The following is an 8,503-nucleotide window of genomic DNA, read 5'->3' as shown; positions in this document are numbered from 1 at the left end:
GTTCCTGCCCCGGGTCTGCACGCAAAAGGCAATTTTGGTTCAAGCCATTATTTCTAGAGCTGAAATTTGCTCATGGCAGGATGCAATTCACCATTGTTTTGAGGGAAGGAACAGCAGGCTTACAATGCACTTTGTGAAGTTTGTGAACACGGCGGCTGCTGGAAGGGCCTCACTAGCAAATCCTGTGCCCTCTGAAATGCAGCCCATCTGCGACTTCTGATGAAACTATTCTCGGATTTGTCCTCTGGTCAATTATCTTAGAACCTCCCTTTTAGGTTTAAACACCATACATATGCCTGGCATATGTGAATTGTCTGTTTCAGATGCATGAACACTTTTTTAACCGTTGGAATGCTATTGGATAGCTGTCAATAAAGATATTTATTAGTGTTATTGTTATTTAATTATATTTTATGTAGCACTTCCAAAACTTCCTGTTAGTATAAGTACAAAACACTAATGAAACTATTATACGCTCCTATATCATGATCACGTGTCACATATCATGTAAATCAACAATGACAAGTAGATTTAAAAACAATTAACAACTAATCAACATAATGAACATTAGATATAAAGTATGCTGCAATATTTTCTCCTTAAACATGTGAATACTTAAAACAATGACAAACATATAGATTGTGCATATATTTAGGGATTTGTGGTGTTACCAGATGTCCAGAATCTTAAATCACAAAGTGTAGGGTAACATCACAACTTATTTTTCGTGTTGCATTCTTGGCAACATTCTGCTGTGCCTGAAATATTCAACAGACATCCTCAATATATAGTGGGATTCGTCACAACATTTATCTTAGACATATTAGAGGTATGTACTTGATAATTACTGTGTATACTTGTAGACATTCTTAATACAGCTACACAATAAAAGACCATATTTGACATACAGTGAGAATTGGCCTGCCCTTGACACACATTTGCATTTTGGCAACATTTCTGCTATGCCATTTTTCTAACAAGTTTGCCAACATTCTCACGATTCCTGGAATAATAGCTGCCCATAATTGATACAGTGTGGGTGTTTCTAGCATAATTGTGGCTATCCCTTGCATAACTGTGGCACTGGTACAACTTGTCCATCCTTTGCTCATTGTGTTCATTCTTGTCATAGTTCCTGCTGTCCTTGTGACAGTTGTAGTAAAAATGCTTGTGACTCAATTATGTGTATGTACTTGGTGAAAACCTATTCATTAAAAATTAAAATCCCCTAAAAGAAGTCAACTTGTTGGGTCACCCCAGTTTGATTGGTGTAATTACACCCCACCACTTTAAATTTTCACCACCCACCAATGGAGAAAGATATTCGTGGCTTAATTCTCATTAAACTTGACACCCCTGGGAGATTCATTGTTACAACTTGTCTGGGGATTGCTGACGCAGAGGGGATAAAACCTGACATTAATTGATTTTATTTGCTGCATTTTAGGGTCAGGGAAGGCCTGGAGCAGGGAAATAAACAGATTGAGGCAGTTGGATTCTTTGTGTGCTCTTGGGGTAGATGATATAGGAACATATGCTATGAGACTTACTTTTCACATGCTGACAGGCGTTAACAGCAGTTAATTTCCCTTCCCTGATTATCTACAACTGTCTTTGGCCCAGGTCCACAAATGTGGGATGGGCATTTAACAGTGGTTACTTTGGGCCATTTCTTGTTTACGCACAATCCAACACCTTTTACAGTTACCAAATGTCCACGTAAACAAGCAAGTGGGATTTCGACAAGGGCTTTGCGGTCACAAATCTTGCCTCTTTCTAGTATTTGCTTTGACGTTTGAGTGGAGACTTGGCATTTGATACGCCCTCATTTTACACCTACCAGAGGTTGGTGAAGTTGAATCATCGCATGGTCCCAGCCAATCCTAGCCCTGCAGCATAGTCCTTCCTCCTCACACCCCATCTAGATCTCCTTCGGTTTCCCGCACACCCCCGTGCCAGGTCCAATCACCGCAGGTGTTCGCAGCTTCACCTGACTTGCACGAGGCCCTTGAAGAGATAAGAGCTCGAGGCAGCGGCGAGAAGACTCCGTCAGGAGCCAGTTCTGGGCGAGCTGGGTAAGGTTTGCCTTGACTGCACAAGCCACCGGCTGATACTTGCATCTCCTCCCTGAGGCCTCAGCGAAGTTGCAGCGCTATCTGGGCTCCGGAAGCAGGGGCAGCTTGCTGCTTACAGAAAGGGCGGCGCCGCCACCAGCGAGTCACTTGCGAGAAGGCGAGAGAGGCTCAGGAAGGACATCTACAAGGTGAGGGACTGCTCGGTGATCCTTGTGGGCACAGAGGGAGGCTTATAAAAAGTACCAAGGGTGGGGCACACCCACATCTGTCTACAAGGCACAAGCCGGGGAGTACACGCAGGTAGACGGCGTCTACCCGCTATTTTTATAGGGTGGACGCAGTCCCCCGGTAAGAAGTTGGGCCCCAGTAAAGTAAGCTGAACTGGTCCCAGTGTAATTTTCCGGCACCCGAACTCACCCAGCAGCGCCTGCTTTGCTGACTGCTTTGCACCGAGCAACAACCTGTAGGCGATGGAGTGGCTTTTTTATTTTTCTCCTCCAGCTAGGCCCAAGACAAAGGGCTAATTCAAAGGCCATCAGATCGTAGGCTGCAGCCTCACACCTAAGTGCCCGAACGGGAAACAAAGACACACAGCGTGTACCCACCTCACAACCATTTAAGAGAAACTTGGAAGCAAGGTTTTGACTTAGTTGAATCTCGGTATAAACGAGCATGGACTCTAAGAATGTCAACGGTATCTGACTGACTGAGTGAGTGTTTATACGAATAGCCAGGTAATATAATTTTTTCAATTCAGTTCTCGTACAGATGCCACCTTCTGTGTGATGTCACTTCCTGTGATTCCACATGCGATCATGTCACGATCAGTGATGTCACATGCCACGGTGTGACTTGCATACTCTTATAGTCCCCCCACTCGTGTTTTTTCCGAACTCGTGCCCTCTCTGTTGCCTCCGTTGTATACATCATACCTGTAAAAGATGGGCGAATCGACGCTTTTTAAAGCAACGTGGGCTTTTTCTACTTTCTTGTCGCACAAATATGCTCTTAAGGGCGTGCAAACGGGTATCACGCAACATTTTGTGAGTCACAGACAGTCAACTGGGTTAGTACATGTATTTTGTGCTTTTACTTTATTTGTGAAGTTGGCAGTAAATCAAGTGGTTGGCGGTCTTCCTTCGTGGGGAGCAGGCTCGAGCCCCCATTGGCTTGCACCCCCTGGACCTTAGGAACAGACCAGGCGAGATGTTCTGACTATTGTCGTCGACGTTACAGGCACTAGGATCCGTCCACTCGTAATGAGGGCCCAGAAGTACAGTGAACATAAACTAGGGCTGTATGTGGCACAGACAAATGAAAGAAAACACAGAATGTGTGAAATCCACTAGGGTGACCAGATTTTGAGGGGCAAAAACTGGGACAGGTCAGACATAAAAGGAGGACTAAAGACTTTACGCTCACTTTTATATCTGGCACGTCCCTTTTCTGCGTAGCCTTGTGTGAATGGGTGCCTATACATGTGTGTGTTCATATATATATACATATATATATATATATATATATATATATATATATATATATATATATATATATACACACACACACACACACACACACACACACATTTTACAAGACTACATATATAAAATTCGCTATGGCTTGACCGCCCACCCTGCACCCCCAACCCGTCCCGCCCACCTCTCTCTGCTCTCCACTCCGTCTCTCTGCTGGGTGCAGACAGGGGGTGTTGCCTGACAGTAACAGATAAATTACTTTAATTATTGCATACTTTGTAGGCCTCTGTTAAAAGAGAGCATACCTTTAATTTATGCTTCCCTAGATAATCTGACCTTTGTCCCAAAAACCGGGACATTTAGGTAATGATCTGACCTTTGTCCCAAAAACCGGGACATTTACGTAATGATCTGACCTTTGCCCCAAAAACCGGGGCATTTGTTTAAAATTAAGAGAAGCGTGGGGACACCGGCACTGTCCGTGGAAATCCGGGACGTCTGGTCACCCTACCTCTGGAGGGTGTGCGGCTGAGGCCAGCCCACGCAGCGAGAGGAATGTGTTTGAAGCCTGGATTTTTAGTTATGTGGCTGTTTCCAAGTATTACAAATTCAATAATCACAAACTCGGTGAGTGAATGCTACAGACCAATAACGTAGACGGTGTAGAAGGTTGGGAAACTATAGAAAAACTGGTGTAATTGTAAATACGGAGCAGTGCTTAATTTGTAAATAAAAACGTGCCGGTGCTTAGAGCTCTACTCTTAAACACGCGGGTGCTGCATTTAGCTGCATTTAAATGTGCGAGCACGGAATACTGAGGCACCGTAATCCGGAAGCCATTAATTATTTAAAGCCACTACCTGCCCCTTCAGATCACTCTGGCAGCTTTCTGCTTTCTCCCATTGTGACGCTTTTTCGTTTTTCTCTTCCTCGTCTTTCCCATATGTGTATTTTGCTCGCAGCAAATGCTTTAGGCATAAGAATTAGCGCCGGCCCCGAAAAATAAGTGCCGGTGCTGAGCACCGGAAACAACAAGCACAAATTAAGCACTGATACGGAGTCTCCTGCCGCAGTAGTGTTGGAACAGCCAGGGGCGGAGCCTGGCCAGTAAGATGGGCGAGAGGGGGATGTAAGGGGTACATATGATTTCCTAACAATCAAGCAGGGCATGAGGGGCAGTTCCGGATCACCAAATAGGCAAAGTAGCACCGGCCTATGGCCCCACTCCTTTTAGGGACCCAGCCACAATTGTTGGTTGGTAAAATTAAAAACATATTAGGAGATAAATTGCGAGGGGCCCCCTGAAATTTCGACTGCCTAGGGGCCTCCATAGGGTTTAATCCGGCACCGATGAGGGGGTTTAAGGAGCAGTGCAAAACGTTAGAGACAATAATTTTTAAACTAACCAACATTTTTCAAGCCCTTCAAAGCATGCGAGAGAGCGAGTGCGTCTTTGTCTGGGTGTATGTAAAAAATCCCATTTGCTTCCGACTGGCACCTCACCCGACAGAAAGCACTTGTACCAAACTAATTACAACAGAATACCTTTTTTAGGGGGTGTAACACCCCAAACATCCCCCCTGATCCACGCCCCTGGTAACAGTTTTGATGGTAAAGGTGCTGGCCAGCGACATCAGCTCCTTGAAGAGCTATGGTAGTGAAAAGTCCAAAAGCTAATTAAAGGGCCAGGTCCTCAAAAAGCCTTCTAATTCCCATGGGTCTTGCACTAGGCCAACGGGAGTGATAATATTACGGCTGCTTTAAAAACCCAGGGTAAAATATGGGGGGAATTGGTGCAGAAGCACTGATTCACACATGCCCCAAAAATGTTATAATTCCCAACAATTCCCCACCCCCGAATTACAGGGGCAGGGAAATGTTTGGGATTGCAACGAGACACTCCATGAAGACTCTTGTGCCTTATGGAGGGATCCCCCTTTAATACATGAGGGCAGTAGTGAAAAGTACACTGTCGTGAGATTTGCAGTTGAAACAGGGGATACGTGTTACTACCACGTTAAAGCAGTGCTTTAAATGGGCCGGTACTGTCCGGTACAGAGTACCGGCACTTTTTTATGTTTAGAGTAATTATCAGCAGCCGGCGTCAGGGATTTTGCCTTTCTGCCTTTGAAAAAGCATTCCAAGCGCTGCACGCGGCTTCCAAGCGCTGCCGATTGCGGCCAGTTCGACGTTTGCTGTTTCCCTCACAGGGTGCCACTGCGGTGGCCGGCGGCTGTTTGGAGGCATCACACCTTGTGTGTGTACAATGCTCCCAAGGAACGTGCCTGACGAGCACTGTCCTCTCTGCGCTGATGTTGTCAAAACGCACACGGGCCAAGGTCATGCACTTCCTTTGTACCGCAGACATGACTGGCATGTACACATCCGCCCACACCCTCCATCGTGTTGTGTGTGTAGTCACGGCGGCAAGTGTAGTGACAAAACATTGGAAAGTGTTCGACAGTGCTCAGGATCACATCAAGCATCCCTTCTAGTTAGGCAGTAACGCCCCCCTATACCCCCGAATCACACACACGGCCCAATCATTGGAGCAAAGAATGGGTCTTATCACATGACTACACACTAAGGGGGTCATTCTGACCCTGGCGGTCATGGACCGCCAGGGCCAACGACCGCGGAAGCACCGCCAACAGGCTGGCAGTGCTTCCATGGGCATTCGGCGCGGTCAGAAACGGGAAACCGGCGGTGTCCCGCCGGTTTCCCGCTGCCCCAGGAAATCCTCCACGGCGGCGCTGCAAGCAGCGCCGCCATGGGGATTCCGACCCCCTTCCCGCCAGCCTGGTTCTGGCGGTTTTCACCGCCAGAACCTGGCTGGCGGGAACGGGTGTCGTGGGGCCCCTGGGGGCCCCTGCAGTGCCCATGCCATTGGCACTGCAGGGGCCCCCTAACAGGGCTCCACATAGATTTTCAGTGTCTGCGTAGCAGACACTGAAAATCGCGACGGGTGCAACTGCACCCGTCGCACCCCTTCCACTCCGCCGGCTCCATTCGGAGCCGGCATCCTCGTGGAAGGGGGTTTCCCGCTGGGCGGGCGGGCGGCCTTCTGGCGGTCGCCCGCCAGCCCAGCGGGAAACTCAGAATAACCGCCGCGGTCATTTGACCGCGGTGCGGTCATTCGGCGGCTCCCGCCGGGCGTGCGGTTACCGCCGCTGGCGGGAGTCAGAATGACCCCCTAAGGCCCTCATTCTGACCCTGGCGGTCCTAAACCGCCAGGGCCACGGGCAACGGAAGCACCGCCAACAGGCTGGCGGTGCTTCAGTGCCCATTCTGACTGCGGCGGTAAAGCCGCGGTCAGAAAAGGGGATCCGGCGGTTTCCCGCCGGATTTCCCCTGGGCCAGAGAATCCGCCATGGGGATTCCGACCCCCTTCCCGCCAGCCTGTTCCTGGCGGTAAAACCCGCCAGGAACAGGATGGTGGGAATGGGTGTCGTGGGGCCCCTGGGGGCCCCTGCACTGCCAATGGCACTGGCATGGGCAGTGAAGGGGGGGCCCCCTAACAGGGCCCCACAAAGATTTTCACTGTCTGCTATGCAGACAGTGAAAATCGCGACGGGTGCTACTGCGGAGCCGGCTTCCTCGTTGCAGGGGCTTTCCCGCTGGGCCGGCGGGCGATCTTCTGGCGATTGCCCGCCGGCCCAGCGGGAAAGTCAAAATGACCCCCGTGGTCTATTGACCGCGGTGCGGTCTTTCGGCGGTTTCCGCCCGGCGGGCGCCGCCCGCCACCCGCCGGGCTCCGAATGAGCCCCATAATGTTTTATGTACTTGTAGGAAAGTACCATCTTGCCTGGCATGTTACTCCCATTTTTCACTGTATATATGTTGTTTTAGTTGTATGTGTCACTGGGACCCTGCCAGCCAGGGCCCCAGTGCTCATAAGTGTGCCTGAATGTGTTACCTGTGTTATGACTAACTGTCTCACTGAGGCTCTGCTAACCAGAACCTCAGTGCTTATGCTCTCTCATTTCTTTCAAATTGTCACTAACAGGCTAGTGACCAATTTTACCAATTTACATTGGCTTACTGGAACACCCTTATAATTCCCTAGTATATGGTACTGAGGTACCCAGGGTATTGGGGTTCCAGGAGATCCCTATGGGCTGCAGCATTTCTTTTGCCCCCCATAGGGAGCTCTGACAATTCTTACACAGGCCTGCCACTGCAGCCTGAGTGAAATAACGTCCACGTTATTTCACAGCCATTTTACACTGCACTTAAGTAACTTATAAGTCACCTATATGTCTATCCTTTACCTGGTAAAGGTTAGGTGCAAAGTTACTTAGTGTGAGGGCACCCTGGCACTAGCCAAGGTGCCCCCACATTGTTCAGGGCCAATTCCCCGGACTTTGTGAGTGCGGGGACACCATTACACGCGTGCACTACATATAGGTCACTACCTATATGTAGCTTCACAATGGTAACTCAGAATATGGCCATGTATAGAAGGTGTATCATGGAATTGCCCCCTCTATGCCATCCTGGCATAGTTGGCACAATCCCATGATCCAAGTGGTCTGTAGCACAGACCCTGGTACTGCCAAACTGCCTTTCCCGGGGTTTCACTGCAGCTGCTGCTGCTGCCAGCCCCTCAGACAGGCTTCTGCCCTCCTGGGGTCCAGCCAGGCCTGGCCCAGGATGGCAGAACAAAGGACTTCCTCTGAGAGAGGGTGTTACACCCTCTCCCTTTGGAAAATGGTGTGAAGGCAGGGGAGGAGTAGCCTCCCCCAGCCTCTGGAAATGCTTTCATGGGCACACATGGTGCCCATTTCTGCATAAGCCAGTCTACACCGGTTCAGGGACCCCTTAGCCCTGCTCTGGCGCGAAACTGGACAAAGGAAAGGGGAGTGACCACTCCCCTGACCTGTACCTCCCCTGGGAGGTGCCCAGAGCTCCTCCAGTGTGCTCCAGACCTCTGCCATCTTGGAAACAGAGGTG

At 49.3% G+C, this 8,503-nt stretch overlaps 1 protein-coding gene across 1 annotated transcript in view; it reads left to right on the top strand.

The window, feature by feature from the left end:
• Nucleotides 1–1,913: 1,913 nt before the first annotated feature.
• Nucleotides 1,914–8,503, top strand: part of TRIM50 (tripartite motif containing 50) — a 159,294-nt gene continuing 152,704 nt past the window's right edge. The window contains exon 1 of the mRNA XM_069226775.1: nucleotides 1,914–2,263. The gene's annotated coding sequence lies outside the window, so the exon portion shown is untranslated. The remainder of the gene's footprint in view (nucleotides 2,264–8,503) is intronic.

This window comes from Pleurodeles waltl, chromosome 3_2, assembly GCF_031143425.1.
Source record: "Pleurodeles waltl isolate 20211129_DDA chromosome 3_2, aPleWal1.hap1.20221129, whole genome shotgun sequence".
NCBI lineage: Eukaryota > Metazoa > Chordata > Amphibia > Caudata > Salamandridae > Pleurodeles > Pleurodeles waltl.
This window is presented reverse-complemented; position numbering and strand designations above follow the sequence as displayed.